The sequence below is a fragment of the Scyliorhinus torazame genome, chromosome 8 (assembly GCF_047496885.1).
Source record: "Scyliorhinus torazame isolate Kashiwa2021f chromosome 8, sScyTor2.1, whole genome shotgun sequence".
NCBI classification, from domain to species: Eukaryota; Metazoa; Chordata; class Chondrichthyes; order Carcharhiniformes; family Scyliorhinidae; genus Scyliorhinus; species Scyliorhinus torazame.
The window spans coordinates 251420816-251436937 of NC_092714.1; positions in this window are offsets into that span (position 1 = coordinate 251420816).

A 16122-nucleotide genomic window follows, 5' to 3' on the forward strand; every position below is an offset into this window, starting at 1 on the left:
GGCAGTAAGGGCCAAAACTGAAGCCTTCAAGCAGGAGCCACCCTGGACGAGGATGAACTCAAGACTGCCACCGAAGTCACCCCCAGAAATTTAATAGCGGAGGTGTTTAGTGATGGTAACACCATTGACTGTCAAAGGTAAATGGTCTGATTCTCTCTTGTTGGAGGTGGTCATTGCCTGGCGAATTGTGGGTGAATGTTACTTGCAATTAGCCCAAGACTGAATGTTGTCCAGGTCTTACTGCATATGGGTATAGAAAAATGTGGGCATTAAAATATCTGAGGAGTCAAAAAGGTGCTACTACAGAGAGGAAGGCAGTCAGGGTGTTTGGGTCTTCCGAACCTGATGTATTATTACTGGGCGGCGAATGTGGAGAAGGTACGGAGCTGGGTCAGAGGGGTTGACTCCCAATGGGTCAGAATGGAGGAGAGTTTAGGTTGGGATTGAAGGCGCTAGCGACAGCGCCGCTCCCGACAGCCCTGGGGAGATACTCAGGGAGTCCGGTAGTAATAACTTCGTTGAGAATTTGGAGGCAGTTTCAACAGCACTTCGGGTTGGGGACAGGGTCAAGGGAAATGCCGATTCTGGGGAACCATAGATTTGAGCCAGGGAAGTGGGATGGAAATTTTCAGAGATGGGAGGAGAAAGGAATTAGGACACTAAAAGATTTATTTCTTGGGGGTCGTTTTGCGGGATTGAATGAACTGGGAGCGAAGTATGGGCTGGAGCAGGGGGAAATATTAAGATACATGCAGGTTCGAGACTTTGCCAGAAAGGAGATACAGATTTCCCAGTAGAGCCAGCTTCCACATTGCTGGAGGAGGTGCTGACGACAGGGGGACTGGAGAAGGGGGTAGTATTGGCGGTTTACAGGGCTATTTTGCAGGAGGAGAAGGCGCCGCTTGAAAGGATCAAGGCAAAGTGGGAAGAAGAGTTGGGAGAGGATATGGAGGAAGGGCTCTGGTGTGAGGTGCTCCGGAGGGTGAACGCCTCCGCCTCGTGTGTGAGGTTGGGGCTGATGTAGCTGTAGGTGGTGTATAGAGTGCACCTTACAAGGGCGAGGATGAGTCGGCTCTTTGAAGGGGTAAAAGATGTGTGTGAACTTCCGGTGGCGACAATGGAGTGAAAGGTCGCACATTCAGCAGCTCTCGCCCTTAGTGGTTTTTTAAATGGTTTTTAAGCGGATTTTTCAGGAAATTTCTCAACATAAGTTGATCGAAGGGAGAGGAAAAGGAGGTGACCTTCAATTTATCATGTTGGTAATATTAATAATGTTGGTGAAGCACAAGCCTTCCCTTATATCGATCAAATGACTACACAACCAGTTAGTTAGTTCAAAAGATGGTTTATTTACATACACAAGAGTTACCTCGACATGCAAACACAATATCTACTACGAGTTAAACTACACCTATCAGCTACAACAACCTATACATAACTTTAGGGTGACCGGCACTGTGCAAATGGGATAAGGCCTTTATCTGGATTTCACTTGGCTGGTTCGAAGAAAGTGGCTGCGTCTCTGCTGGGCTCACCGTCAGGTAGCGATCGTTGGTCTTGAACTTGGCTGGCTGTTCCTGCTGCAATTGGGTTGGCACAGGCCAGATCCAAAAGAGACAGAACACATGGCTGCGTCCTCTTTTATCCCTCTGGGATTTTGCGCTCTTTGGGGTGGTCCTTAATCTTGGACCCAATAGTTCGACAGGGTTCTGATCACTGTCTTCGATTTCGATCAATAAAGGGGCGGGTGCCTTGGTGGCTGGGCGGGTCCTTAGAGGTCATTGACCTTGGCAGTTGTGCTTTCTGAGTAAGGGAAGTGGCGCCGATCAGTCTGTGGCTGTACCGGTAGCTTGATTGGAATTCTATTGACCTGGAAAAAATGGCTATTAAAATGCAAATGAGCGGGGGATTTCCTGTGTTTCAGATACACATAGGCTCTGTATCTGTCTGAGTCCTGGGTTGGCCATCATTCCCATGGTCCTTTGCAGGCGGCCATCTTAGACGGCTATAATGGAATCGTGTCCAAATGAGAGTCGAAAAAGAAGAAACCAAAAGATGAGTGAAAGCAAGACTCCGAGGCCATCAAGCACAATGGTAACGAGACAAAGTGTGCCCATAACAGCTCACTGGTCAATGGAGCAATGGGTCAAGTGCCTGGATGAGAAGTTCGCCCGGCATCCTAAGGAGTGTGCAGAAGACATGACCCAGGCGATAGCCTCGATTAAGGAGGTGGTTGACCGGGTGGAGAAGAAATTGACAGAAAATTCAAAAGTTGTAGGAGCAGGCGACTGAACGAGAGGAGGAGTCCACTCCAATGGCTTTGGAAATTAGCATACTACAGGACAGCCAGAAATGACTGCTGGATAAAATAGAAGACTTGGAGAACCGGTCTCGCAGGCAAAATATCCGAATCGTCAGGCTGCCAGAGGGAAAAGAGGGATCAGACGTGGGTACGTATGTGGGGAAGATGTTGCAGGAGATGGTTGGGCAGATGTGTTTGACAAACCACTGGACTGGGCACACAGGGTGCTCGTACACAAGCCCCAGGGTCGTGAGCCTCCGAGGGCCATGGTGGTGAGATGACATCGATTCCTCGACAAGGAGCGTATCATGAAATGGGCCAGGCAGACGAAACGGTACACATGGGAAGAATCAGAGATCTGGGTGTACCAAGATTGAGGACCAGAACTCGCAAAGAGGAGAGCAAGTTTCAATAAAGTTAAGGCAGGCCTGTTTGCGAAAGATATTAAATTTGGACTGCTGTATCCGGCTTGTCTTTGGATGACCTACGCGAACCGGGAGCTGTACTTCAACTCTCCAGAAGAGGTGGCTACTTTTATGAAGGACAATAATATGGCTTAAGGACTTTAAATTCAAACTGGTGGACTGAGTTTGGGGGAAGGGATAAAGTGTGTGTGTGGCGTGGCGTGGCGGGGGGGGGGGGGGGGGGGGGGGGGAGAGAGAAATAGTTTTATGTTTTGTTTTATCTTGTTTAAAATTTCAGTCTTTTCTAATTCTGTGAGTTAAGTCGCGATGTTTGGGAAGAAGATGGGATTTTTTTTCTTGTGTAATTTGATTTTGATTTATTGCTTTATGTACTGGGTTACAAAGGAAAAAACGTTTAAGTTGCGACGGGGTGGGGGGTTCTTTCTTTTCTGTAAGAAAGATGGTTGATTCTTGCATGCATAATTTTGCTTAACCTGCTTGAAGCTTCCCTATTTGATTCTGTTTGAAGGTGATGGGACTGATAAGAATTGGTTAATGGGGGAGGGGTGGGGCCCTGTTGCCTGTGTGTTAGGGGATGGTGTGTTTGCTTTTGGGGATTGTTGTTATTGTGTTGAGTGCTTGTGCTATGTTTAGGGGGATGGAATCTAGCAGATGGCAGATCTTGGGACTCAGAGGGGGAGAGCTGAAGGGCTAGCTGGATAGCTAGTTCACGGGAGCAAAGTGGGGGGAGAGCTGAGGAAAGTCAAAGTGTGGGGGGGGGGGGGGGGGGTTCTGCTGACGGGTAAGGGACAGCTAGGAGACTGGAGATGGAGATCAGAAGGCGGTTGCCGCCAAGGGGCAGATCAAGTGAGGTGCGGAACACGGGCTAGGAACTGGCCTAGGAAAGGTCATGGCTGATCGACAGGGGAGGGGGGCAAGGGCCTCGCTGACCAGACTGCTTACGTGGAATGAACGGGCTGGTTAAGAGAGCCCATGTGTTCGCACACCTGAGCCAGTTAAAAGCTGTGATGTGGCCATGTTACAGGAAACACACCTGAAACTGGGAGACCAAATTAGATTAAAGAAGAGATGGGTCGGGCAAGTGTTTCATTCAGGACTGGATTTTAAAACAAGGGGGGGGGTGGCTATCCTGATTAACGTAAGGGTGCCATTCGTGGTGGGGAGGATAGAGGCAGACCTGGGAGGCAGATTTGTTATGGTTAGTGGGAAGCTAGAGGGAATGGCAGTGGTGCTGGTGAATATATATTCCTCAAACTGGGATGATGTGTTTGTCAGGAAGGTGCTGGGAAAGATCCCAGACCTTGACTCGCACCAGCTGATCATAGGTGGTGACTTTAATACAGTCCTGGACCCGAGATTGGACCGGTCGAGTGCTAGGTCGGCGAAACTATCAGCAATGGCAAAGAAACTGCGAGGGTTCATGGAGCGTATGGGAGGGGTAGATCCGTGGAGATTTAAGAGACCAAGGAGCAGGGAATATTCATTCAACTCCTATGTACAGAAGGCGTACTACAGGATAGATTTCTTTGTGCTAGATAAAACACTGTTAGCAGGGGTTGAGGACACTGAGTACTCAGCAGTTGTGGTCTCAGATCATGCACCACACTGGATAGACCTACGGGCAGACACGGGAATGTCCCAGCGCCCACAGTGGAGACTAGATACATGACAGTTAGCGGATGAGGAGATCTGTGAGCGAGTGAGAGAGGCCATTCGGGGGTACATAAAGATCAATGACACGGGAGAGAATGCGGCTGGGGTTGTATGGGAGGCACTGAAAGCGGTTATTAGAGGGGAATGTATTTCGATTCGAGCCCACAGGGATAAAACTGAGCGGTCGGAGCTGCACAGGTTGGTAGGAGAAATCTTACAGGTGGACAGGAGATACTCGGAGTCTCCAAATGAGGAGCTCCTGAAGGAGCGTCAGAGACTTCAAATGGAGTTTGGGCTCCTTTCCACAGTTAAGGCAGAGGGTCAGCTCAGGAGGGTAAAGGGGGCAATGTATGAGCATGGGGAGAAAGCTAGAAGGATGCTGGCGCATCAGCTGAGGAAACCGAAGGCAGCGAGAGAAATAGGGAAAATAAAGGATATGAGGGGGAAGATGGTGACAGACCCGGGGGCGGTGAATGAAGTGTTCCGGGAATTTTATAGCCAGCTTTACGAGTCGGAACTCCTGGTTGGGGAGGAGGGCATGAATCAATTCCTGGGGAGGCTAGAGTTCTCGAAGGTAAATGAGCAGCTGGTGGAGGCCCTTGGGGGCCCAATTGGGCTTGGGGAGGTGATAGATGGACTGGGGGCGATGCAATCGGGTAAAGCCCCGGGACCTGATGGATTCCCAGTGGAATTTTATAAGAAGTTCTCTGGGGTATTGGGGCCGCTCCTGGTTAAGGCTTTTACCGAGTCCAAGGAGCTGGGTGTACTCCCCCAACGTTATCACAGGCATCAATTTCTCTCATCCTGAAGTGAGACAAGGATCCGGAGAGCTGTGGATCGTACTGGCCAATTTCCCTCTTGAATGTAGATGCCAAATTATTGGCAAAGATCCTGGTCACTCGAATAGAGGATTGTGTCCTGGAGATATTTGGGGAGGATTAGACGGGATTTGTAAAGGGCAGGCACCTGACATTCAACATTAGACAGCTTCGTAATGTAATTATGATGCCAGCGGAGGAGCGCGAGGCTGAGGTGGTAGTCGCCATGGACACAGAGAAGGCTTTCGACCGGGTGGAGTGGAAGTATCTATGGGATATTTTAGGCAGGTTTGGGTTTGGGCAGGGATTTGTGGAGGGGGTCCGGTTATTGTACCAGGCCCCGGTGGCAAATGTAAGAACTAACCGAGTTCAGTCGGAATATTTTAGTCTATGTCGGGGGACAAGGCAGTGATGCCCGCTCTCCCCATTACTGTTTGCCCTGGCCATAGAACCCTTAGCAATGACCCAGTGAGCAGCAAATGCATGGCGGGGTATAGTGAGGGGGGGGTGGAACACAGGGGGCGGGATTCTCCACTCCTGCGGCGAAGTGGCCGCGCCGTCGTGAATGGCGTCGAGGTTCACGACGGCGCGAAATGGCCCCGATCCCGACCGATTCAGGCCCTGACAGTGGGCTAGGATCGGGGCCGTGTCATCTACACGCGCTAGGTCTTGTCGCCCGCGTAAAGGCTGCGCCGCATAGATGATGCGGCCGGCGCCGCATAACTGGCGTCATCCACGCATGCGTGGTTGTTGTCCTCTCTAAGTCCGCCCCGCAAGAAGATGGCGGACGGATCTTGTGGGGCCGCGGAAGGAAGGAGGTCCTCCTTCAGAGAGGACGGCTCGACGATCGGTGGGCACCGATCACGGGCCACCCCACATTTGAGGTACCCCCCGGTGCAGGATCCCCCCTCGCCCCCCCGCAGGTCGCCCCCCCCCCAGTGTTCACGCACCGTTCACGACGGCAGCGAGCAGGTGTGGATGGCGCCGGGGGGGAACCCGCCGTTTTGGCCTGGCCGCTCGGCCCATCCGGGCCTGAGAATAGCGGGGGTGCCGGAGAATCGCCATTTTGGGTATCTCGGGCGATTCTCCGGCCCGCGGAACTCGACGGGGCCGTTCCCGCCGCTTGGGAGGGCGTCGGACCGGCGTCCCGGGAAATTTTGGCGGCCCAGGCGATTCTCCCAACCAGCGCGGGAGTGGAGAATCTCGCCCAGGATATCTCTCTATGCTGCTTTATGTCATGGACCCAGTGGGGGGATGACCAAAATCATGGAGGCATTAGGAGAATTTGGGTGATTTTCAGGCTATAAGTTAAATAGGGAAAAGAGCGAGATGTTTGTGACCCAGGCACGGGGGCAGGAAAGGACTCTGAAAATTCCTCCCAACCCTAACCTTTTAAAGTGGTTGGGAGGAGTTTTAGGTATCTGGGAATTCAAGTGGCCAAGGATTGGGGGCAGCTTCACAAGTTAAATTTAGGCAAAGCATTGGATCAAATGAGAAGGGATTTTTGTAGATGGGACATGCTCCCACTGAAGCTGGCGGGGAGGGTTTGGATGGTGAAGATGACGGTCCTTCCGAGATTGCTTTTCTTTTTTCAATGTCTCCCGATTTTTGTCCCAAAGGCTTTTTTCAGAAGTATGAATGTGGCGATATCGAGGTTTATATGGGCAAGTAAAACCCCAAGAGTAAAGAGGGCACTCCTGGAACGGACCCGTGGAGAAGGGGGCTTGGCTCTCCCGAGCTTTATTAACTATTGCTGGGCTGCCAACATATTGATAGTCAGGAAGTGGGTAGTGGGGGAGTGGTCGGTCTGGGAGCAGATGGAGGCAGCGTCCTGCAAAAGTACAAGTCTGGAAGCTTTACTGACGGCGCCCCTGCCGTTCTAGCCGGCTTGGTGCTCTACAAGTCCGGTGGGGGTGGCAGCCCCAAGGGTGTGGGGGCAATGGAAGCAGCATATGAGACTGGAGGGGGCGTCAGTGTGGTCACTGATCTGTGACGATCACCGGTTTGTCCCGGGGGGGTGCTGGATGGGGGCTTTAAGGTATGGCAGCGGGCAGGGATTGAGAGGTTTGGGGTTCTAGTCATCCAGGAGGGCTTTCTGAGCTTGGAGACATTAGAGGAGGAGTTTGATTTGCCGGGTGGGAACGGGTTTCGGTATCTTCAAGTGCGGGACTTTGGACGGAGGCAGGTTTCAAGCTTTCCTCGCCTTCTCCTGAGGGGACTACAGGATAAAGTGCTGTCAAAAACAGGGGTTGGAGGTGTGAAGGTTTCTAAGATATACAGGGAATTGTTAGAGTGGGAAGGGGCCCCTATCAGAGAGGTGAAGAGGAAGTGGGAAGAGGAGCTAGGAGGGGAGCTGGAAACTGAACTATGGGAAAAAGCCTTGAAAAGGGTAAATGTGTCCTCATCCTGTGCTAGACTTAGCTTGATTCAGTTCAAGGTAGTCCACAGGGCCCACATAACGGTAGCCCGGATGAGTAGGTTCTTCGAGGAGGTGGAGGACAGATGTGGACAGTGTGGGGGTAGCCCGGCCAACCACGTTCATATGTTTTGGGCATGTCCGAAACTGAGGGAATTCTAGCAGGGTTTGCGGATGTTATATCAGAAGTCCTGGAAGGTAGGGTAACTCCGAGTCCAGAATTGGCAATATTTGGGGTGTCGGAGGATCCGGGGGCAAAGGGGGAGAGGGAGACTGATATCCTGGCCTTTTCCTCCCTGGTGGCCCGGAGACGGATCTTGCTGAGTTGGAGGGACTCGGAGCCCCCGAAGTCAGGAGTGTGGGTCAGCGATATGATAGAGTTTCTCAGTCTGGAGAAAATCAAGTTCGTTCTGAGAGGATCAATACAGGGATTCGCCCGGAGTAGGCGGCCGTTCATCGATTTCTTCAACAAAAATTGAACGTCAGTGTGGTAGTCTGTGGAGAGGCATTACGGTACCTGATAATGCTGGAACACCATTGGTAGATATTGTATGCTTCCTATTGGTCAAGCTGTATGGCAGCTCCGCCCTGCAAGGCGGGGTATAAGAGCCCGTGCTGCCCCAGCAGCCTTCATTCTGTACCTAAGCTGCTGGGGGAAACATCTAGCTTATTAAAGCCTTCAGTTGGATTACAACCTCACTTTAGTGGTAATTGATCGTGCATCAATTTAATAAGCTAAATTTAAAAGGATGGAGCTCCAAATCAAGCTGGAGTGTCTGCAACTCAGCCCCCACGCGGCGAACTCAGCGGCAATCTTCAAGCACTGGCTGGCGTGTTTTAAAAGATACCTCTGAACGGCTGAAAACACGGGAGAGCAGAAAATGCCAGTCCTGCACTCAAGGGTGAGCCCGGAGATTTACACATTCATCGAGGAAGCGGAAGACTTCGATGCAGCAATAGAGCTGCTAAAAGGACATTATATTCGCCCGGTAAACCAGGTCTACGCCTGACATCTGCTAGCAATGAGGTGAAAAATCCCTGGGGAATCGCTGGAAGAATTCTACCAGGCACTCCTGGTATTGGGGAGAAACTGCAGCTGCCCGCAAGTTTCGGCGAGCGAACACACAGAACTCTTGGTCTGGGACGCTTTCGTGGCAGGTATGCTGTCCTCCCAAATCCGCCAGCGATTGCTGGAAAAAGACATTCTAGGTCTCAAGGAGGCACGGGCCCTTGCAGGCTCCCTGGATGTGGCCTCCAGAAACGCCCGCGCTTACGTTCCCGACCGCGCGGCAGCCCCCTGGGCAGCGTGGAACCCCTCCGCAGCCGATCCCGAGGCATCCCCCACAAGCTTGTGCTGCAAGGCGGCCTGGCAACCCCGGGGGGACCTGCTGCTACTTTTGCTGCTGCTTTTGCGGGCAGGCCAAGCACCCCCAGCAGCGCTGCCCGGCCCGCGCATCAACCTGCAAGGGATGCGGTAAGAAGGTGGTATGCCAGGCCCGTGCGGTCGCCGCGGTCTCCGGCGGCAAATGCGGAACTCCACCACAAACCTCACCACGATCCCCGGATGGCCAGCGGGCGCCACCATCTTCCTACTCCAGGGCCATGTGCGGCCGCCATCTTGTCCCGTGGACGCCACGCTCGATGGATGGGCGCCACCATTTTGTGCACCCCAGCCATGTGCGACCAATGGGAGCCGCCATCTTGGATGGACTCCCAGGACCCCAACTCGGCTGACCACACACCGCCCAAAGAGAACACTCAACTGCTGAGATTAGCCTCGGTGACCCTGGATCAGTCCCGGCCTCGAACACTCTCAACTGCTACAACAACTGTACTTATCAAAGGGCACGAGACGTCCTGCTTAATCGACTCTGGGAGCACGGAGAGCTTCATACACCCCAACACGGTAAGGCGCTGTTCTCTCCTCGTCCACCCTGTTAATCAAAAAATCTCCCTGACCTCCGGTTCCCACTCAGTTGAGATAAAGGGGTTTTGTGTAGCAAACCTCACAGTCCAGGGAAGGGAATTTAAAAATTACCGGCTCTACGTCCTTCCCCACCTCTGCGTGGCCACACTCCTAGGTTTAGACTTCCAGTGTAATCTCCAAAGTCTAACTTTCAAATTTGGCGGCCCTATACCCCCGCTCACTGTCTGCGGCCTCGCGACCCTCGAGGTCGACCTGCCTTCCCAGTTTGCGAACCTCACCCCGGATTGCAAACCTGTCGCCACCAGGAGCAGACGGTACAGTGCCTAGGATCGGATCTTTCATAGATCATAGAATTTACAGTGCTGAAGGAGGCCATTAGGCCCATTGAGACTGCACCGGCTCTTGGAAAGAGCATCCTACCCAAGGTCAACACCTCCCCCTATCCCCATAACCCAGTAACCCCACCCAACACTAAGGGCAATTTTGGACACTAAGGGCAATTTATCATGGCCAATCCACCTAACCTGCACAACTTTGGACTGTGGGAGGAAACCGGAGGAAACCCACGCACACATGGGGAGGATGTGCAGACTCCGCACAGACAGTGACCCAAGCCGGAATCGAACCTGGGACCCTGGAGCTGTGAAGCAATTGTGCTATCCACAATGCTACCCTGCTGCCCGTAGGTCTTTATTAGGTCAGAGGTCCAAAGGCTACTGAGGGAAGGAGTCATTGAAGCGAGCAACAGTCCCTGGAGAGCACAAGCAGTGGTGGTAAAGACCGGGGAGAAACATTGGATGGCCATTGACTACAGTCAGACCATCAACAGATTTACGCAGCTGGACGCGTACCCTCTCCCCCGCATATCCAACCTGGTAAACAGGATTGTGCATTACAAGGTCTCCTCCACGGTGGATCTTAAGTCTGCCTACCACCAGCTCCCCATCCGCACTAGTGACCGCAAATACACTGCCTTCGAGGCAGACGGGCGGCTCTATCACTTCTTAAGGGTTCCCTTCGGTGTCACCAACGGGGTCTCGGTCTTCCAGCGCGAGATGGACCGAATGGTTGACCGCTACGGTTTACGGGCAACATTCCCGTATCTCGATAATGTCACCATCTGAGGCCACGACCAGCAAGACCACGACACCAACCTCCGGAATTTCCTCCAGACAGCAAAGATCCTTAACCTTACATACAACAAGGATAAATGCGTGTTTAGCACCGACCGCCTAGCCATCCTCGGCTACGTAGTGCGAAATGGAGTTATAGGCCCCAACCCTGCCCATGCGCCCCCTTATGAAGTTCCCCCTCCCTCACTGCTCCAAGGCCCTGAAGCGCTGCCTAGGGCTTTTCTCTTACTATGCCCAGTGGCTCCCCAACTATACGGACAAGGCCCTTCCCCTGATCCAATCCACAGTTTTTCCCCTGTTGATAGAGGCCTGCCAGGCCTTCAGCCGCATCAAAGCAGACATTGCAAAGGCCACAATGCACGCCATCGTCAAATCCCTCCCCTTCCAGGTCGAGAGCGATGCGTCTGGTGGCCACCCTCAACCAAGCGGGCAGACCAGTGGCCTTCTTCTCACGTGCCCTCCATGCTTCCGAATTCCGCCACTCCTCAGTCGAAAAGGAGGCCCAGGCCATAGTAGAAGCTGTGCGACATTGGAGCCATTACCTGGCCGGCAGGAGATTCACTCTCCTCACTGACCAACGGTCGGTCGCCTTCATGTTCGATAATGCACAGCGGGGCAAGATAAAGAACGATAAGATCTTGCGGTGGAGGATCGAACTCTCCACCTACAACTACGAGATCTTGTATCGTCCCGAGAAGCTAAACGAGCCTCCTGATGCCCTGTCCCGCGGCACGTGCCAACGCACAAGTGGACCGCCTCCGAGCCCTCCACGAGGACCTCTGCCACCCGGGGGTCACTCGCTTTTTCCACTTTATCAAGACCCGCAACCTGCCCTACTCCATCGAGGAGGTCAGGACAGCCACCAGGAACTGCCAAATCTGCGCAGAGTGCAAACCGCACTTCTACCGGCCAGAGAAAGCGCACCTGATAAAGGCTTCCCGTCCCTTTGAACGCCTCAGCATGGACTTCAAAGGTCCCCTCCCCTCCACCGACCGCAACACGTACTTCCTGAACGTGATTGACGAGTACTCTCGGTTCCCATTCGCCATCCCCTGCCCCGACATGACCGCAACCACCGTCATCAAGGTCCTCCATAGCATCTTTGCACTGTTCGGGTTCCCTACTTACATACAGAGTGATAGGGGGTCCTCCTTTATGAGCGATGAACTGCGTCAATTCTTGCTCAGCAAGGACATCGCCTCGAGCAGGACGACCAGTTACAACTCCCGGGGTAACGGACAGGTAGGGAGAACGGAACGGTCTGGAAGACCGTCCTACTGGCCCTACGGTCCAGGAATCTCCCGGTCTCCCGCTGGCAGGAAGTCCTCCCGGATGCCCTCCACTCCATCCGGTCACTGCTTTGTACCACAACCAACCAAACACCTCACGAACGTCTCCTTGTTTTCCCCAGGAAGTCCTCCTCTGGGACCTCGCTCCCGACCTGGCTGGCAGCTCCCGGACCCATCCTGCTCCGAAAACACAAACGGGCGCACAAGTCGGACCCGTTGGTCGAGAGGGTCCACCTTCTCCACGCTAACCCCCAGTACGCCTACGTGGCGTACCCCGACGGCCGACAAGATACGGTCTCCCTACGAGATCTGACGCCCGCCGGAGCCCCATGCACACCCCAGCCACCAGTCCCACCCTCCATCCCTCCAGTGCACCTTACAGGAGGATCGGTCCTTCCGCCGGCCCCGTCTAGCCCCCCCCCCCCCCCACCCCGCAGATGCTCCCTTCCCAGGTCAACCGTCTTCCCCACCAGCGCCATCTAGGGTTGTCGAAGCTGCCACAGAGACCGAGGCCACGCTCCCGGAGTCACAGACGCCCGAGCCTCCACCGGAGTCACCGCCGAAGCTTTGACGATCACAGAGGACGACCAGGGCCCTCGATCGACTGATTGCTTCATTTTAAAGTGTATATTTAATTATAAATCATAACTTGTAAATAGTAATTCGCAAATCACGTTCATATGTTTTCGTCCTGTCCAAAGCTGGAAGATTACTGGAAGGAGGTGTTTAGGGTAATCTCTAAAGTGGTGCATGTGAATCTGGACCCGGGCCCTCGGGAGGCCATATTCAGAGTGTCGGATCAGCCAGGGTTGGAAACCGGTGCGGAGACAGATGTTGTAGCCTTCGCCTCATTGATCGCCCGAAGGCGGATCCTGTTAGGGTGGAGATCAACCTCTCCACCCTGTGCCTTGGCGTGGCGCGGGGACCTGGTGGAATTCTTAATGCTTGAAAAGGTCAAATTTGAACTGAGGGGAAGGATGGATGAGTTCTACAATTCCTGGGCGTTATTCATTATGCACTTTCGAGAATTGGATCACATCGAACATTAGGGGGGTTGGGGACTTGGAGGGTTGGGGGGAGGGAGACTGTATGTGCTCATGGTGAATATGGGTGATTCCTGATTCCTTTTTGTCATTTGTTTATGTTAACATGCGGGCCAATGTCTGGGGTTTGGTGGGAGGATGGGATCTTTGTTATTGATATGGGGATTGACATTACATTCGTTACTGATTATTGTTTATTGTTGGGTGTAAATTTGGGAGAAAATGTGAAAAAGGAGGAGAATAAAAAATATTTAAAGAAAAATATCTGAGATCTCATAATTGGTGCTAATATTCTACAATCAGCAAACATCCCCACCTCTAACCTTATGATGGATGGAAGGTTATAAGAACATAAGAACTAGGAGCAGGAGTAGGCCATCTGGCCCCTCGAGTCTGCTCCACCATTCAATGAGATCATGGCTGATCTTTTGTGGACTCAGCTCCACTTTCCGGCCCGAACACCATAACCCTTAATCCCTTTATTCTTCAAAAAACTATCTATCTTTATCTTAAAAACATTTAATGAAGGAGCCTCTACTGCTTCACTGGGCAAGGAATTCCATAGATTCACAACCCTTTGGGTGAAGAAGGTCCTCCTAAACTCAGTCCTAAATCTACTTCCCCTTATTTTGAGGCTATGCCCCCTAGTTCTGCTTTCACCCGCCTGTGGAAACAACTTGCCCGCATCAATCCTATCTATTCCCTTCATAATTTTATATGTTTCTATAAGATCCCCCCTCATCCTTCTAAATTCCAACGAGTACAGTCCCAGTCTACTCAACCTCTCCTCGTAATCCAACCCCTTCAGCTCTGGGATTAACCTAGTGAATCTCCTCTGCACACCCTCCAGTGCCAGTACGTCCTTTCTCAAGTAAGGAGACCAAAACTGAACACAATACTCCTCGTGAGGCCTCACTAACACCTTATACAATTGCAGCATAACCTCCCTAGTCTTAAACTCCATCCCTCTAGCAATGAAGGACAAAATTCCATTTGCCTTCTTAATCACCTGTTGCACCTGTAAACCAACTTTTTGTGATTCATGCACTAGCACACCCAGGTCTCTCTGCACAGCAGCATGTTTTAATATTTTATTCTTTAAATAATAATCCCTTTTGCTGTTATTCCTACCAAAATGGATAACCTCACATTTGTCAACATTGTATTCCATTTGCCAGACCCTAGCCCATTCACTTAGCCTATCCAAATCCCTCTGCAGACTTCCAGTACCTCTGCACTTTTTGCTTTACCACTCATCTTAGTGTCGTCTGCAAACTTGGACACATTGCCCTTGGTCCCCAACTCCAAATCATCTATGGAAATTGTGAACAATTGTGGGCCCAACACTGCCCACCACTAGCTACTGATTGCCAACCAGAGAAACACCCATTAATCCCCACTCTTTCTATTAATTAACCAATCCTCTATCCTACTACTTTCCCCTTAATGCCATGCATCTTTATCTTATGCAGCAACCTTTTGTGTGGCACCTTGTCAAAGGCTTTCTGGAAATCCAGATATACCACATCCATTGGCTCCCCATTATCTACCGCACTGGTAATGTCCTCAAAAAATTGCACTAAATTAGTTAGGCACGACCTGCCCTTTATGAACCCATGCTGCGTCTGCCCATTGGGACAATTTCCATCCAGATGCCTCGCTATTTCTTCCTTGATGATAGATTCCAGCATCTTCCCTACTACCGAAGTTAAACTCACTGGCCTATAATTACCTGCTTTCTGCCTACCAACTTTTTTAAACAGTGATGTCACATTTGCTAATTCCCAATCCGCCGGGACCACCCCAGAGTCTAGTGAATTTTGGTAAATTATCACTAGTGCATTTGCAATTTCCCTTCTTCTTTATAGCTTTTTTAGTAGCTTTCTCTTGCCCCCTAAAGATTTCCCAGTCCTCTAGTCTCCCACTAATCTTTGCTACTTTGTATGCTTTTTCCTTCAATTTGATACTCTCCCTTATTTCCTTAGATATCCACGGTCGATTTTCCCTCTTTCTACCGTCCTTCCTTTTTGTTGGTATAAACCTTTGCTGAGCACTGTGAAAAATCGCTTGGAATGTTCTCCACTGTTCCTCAACTGTTTCACCATAAAGTCTTTGCTCCCAGTCTACCTTAGCTAGTTCTTCTCTCATCCCATTGTAATCTCCTTTGTTTAAGCACAAAACACTAGTGTTTGATTTTACCTTCTCACCCTCCATCTGTATTTTAAATTCCACCATATTGTGATCGCTCCTTCCGAGAGGATCCCTAACTATGAGATCCTGAATCAATCCTGTCTCATTACACAGGACCAGATCTAGGACCGCTTGTTCCCTCGTAGGTTCCATTACATACTGTTCTAGGAAAATATCGTGGATATTCTATAAACTCCTCCTCAAGGCTGCCCTGGTTAAACCAATCGACATGTAGATTAAAATCCCTCATGATAATTACTGTACCAATTCTACATGCATCAGTTATTTCTTTGTTTATTGCCTGCCCCACCATAAATGGTTCTAAATGAAGCAGCTGAAGATGGTTGGGCCTGAGACACTACCCTGAGGAACTCACACAGAGAATCGATCTCCACTTGGAAAGGCAAGGTTTGATCAAGGATAGTCAGCATGGCTTTGACAGAGGGAGGTCATGCCTAACAAATTTGATTGAACCTTTTGAGAAGGTGACCAGATTGTGGTCGCTATCACTAAAATGCTCCCCCACCACCACCTGTCCGGCTTCATTCTCCAGAATTAGGTCCAGCACTGCGCCATCCCTTGTTGGACCCTCCATATATTGACTCCTGCATGAATGTCCTGGGACTGAGATGATTGACCTTCATCAACCACAACCATCTGTCAATGATCCTTTCGATCACTTTACTGATGATCGAGGGTAGGCTGATGGGGCAGTTTGTGGAGAGTATATATGTGGACAGTTTTCCACGTTGCCGGGTAGATGCCAGTATTGTTGCTGTATTGGAACAGCTTGGCAAAGGGTACAGCTAGTTCTGGAGCACCAGTGTCCGTACTTTTTCTCAAATCTTGTCAGGGCCAGAGCCTTTGCAATATCCAGCGTCTTCAGCTGTTTCTTGATGTCACATGGAATGAATCAAATAGGCTGA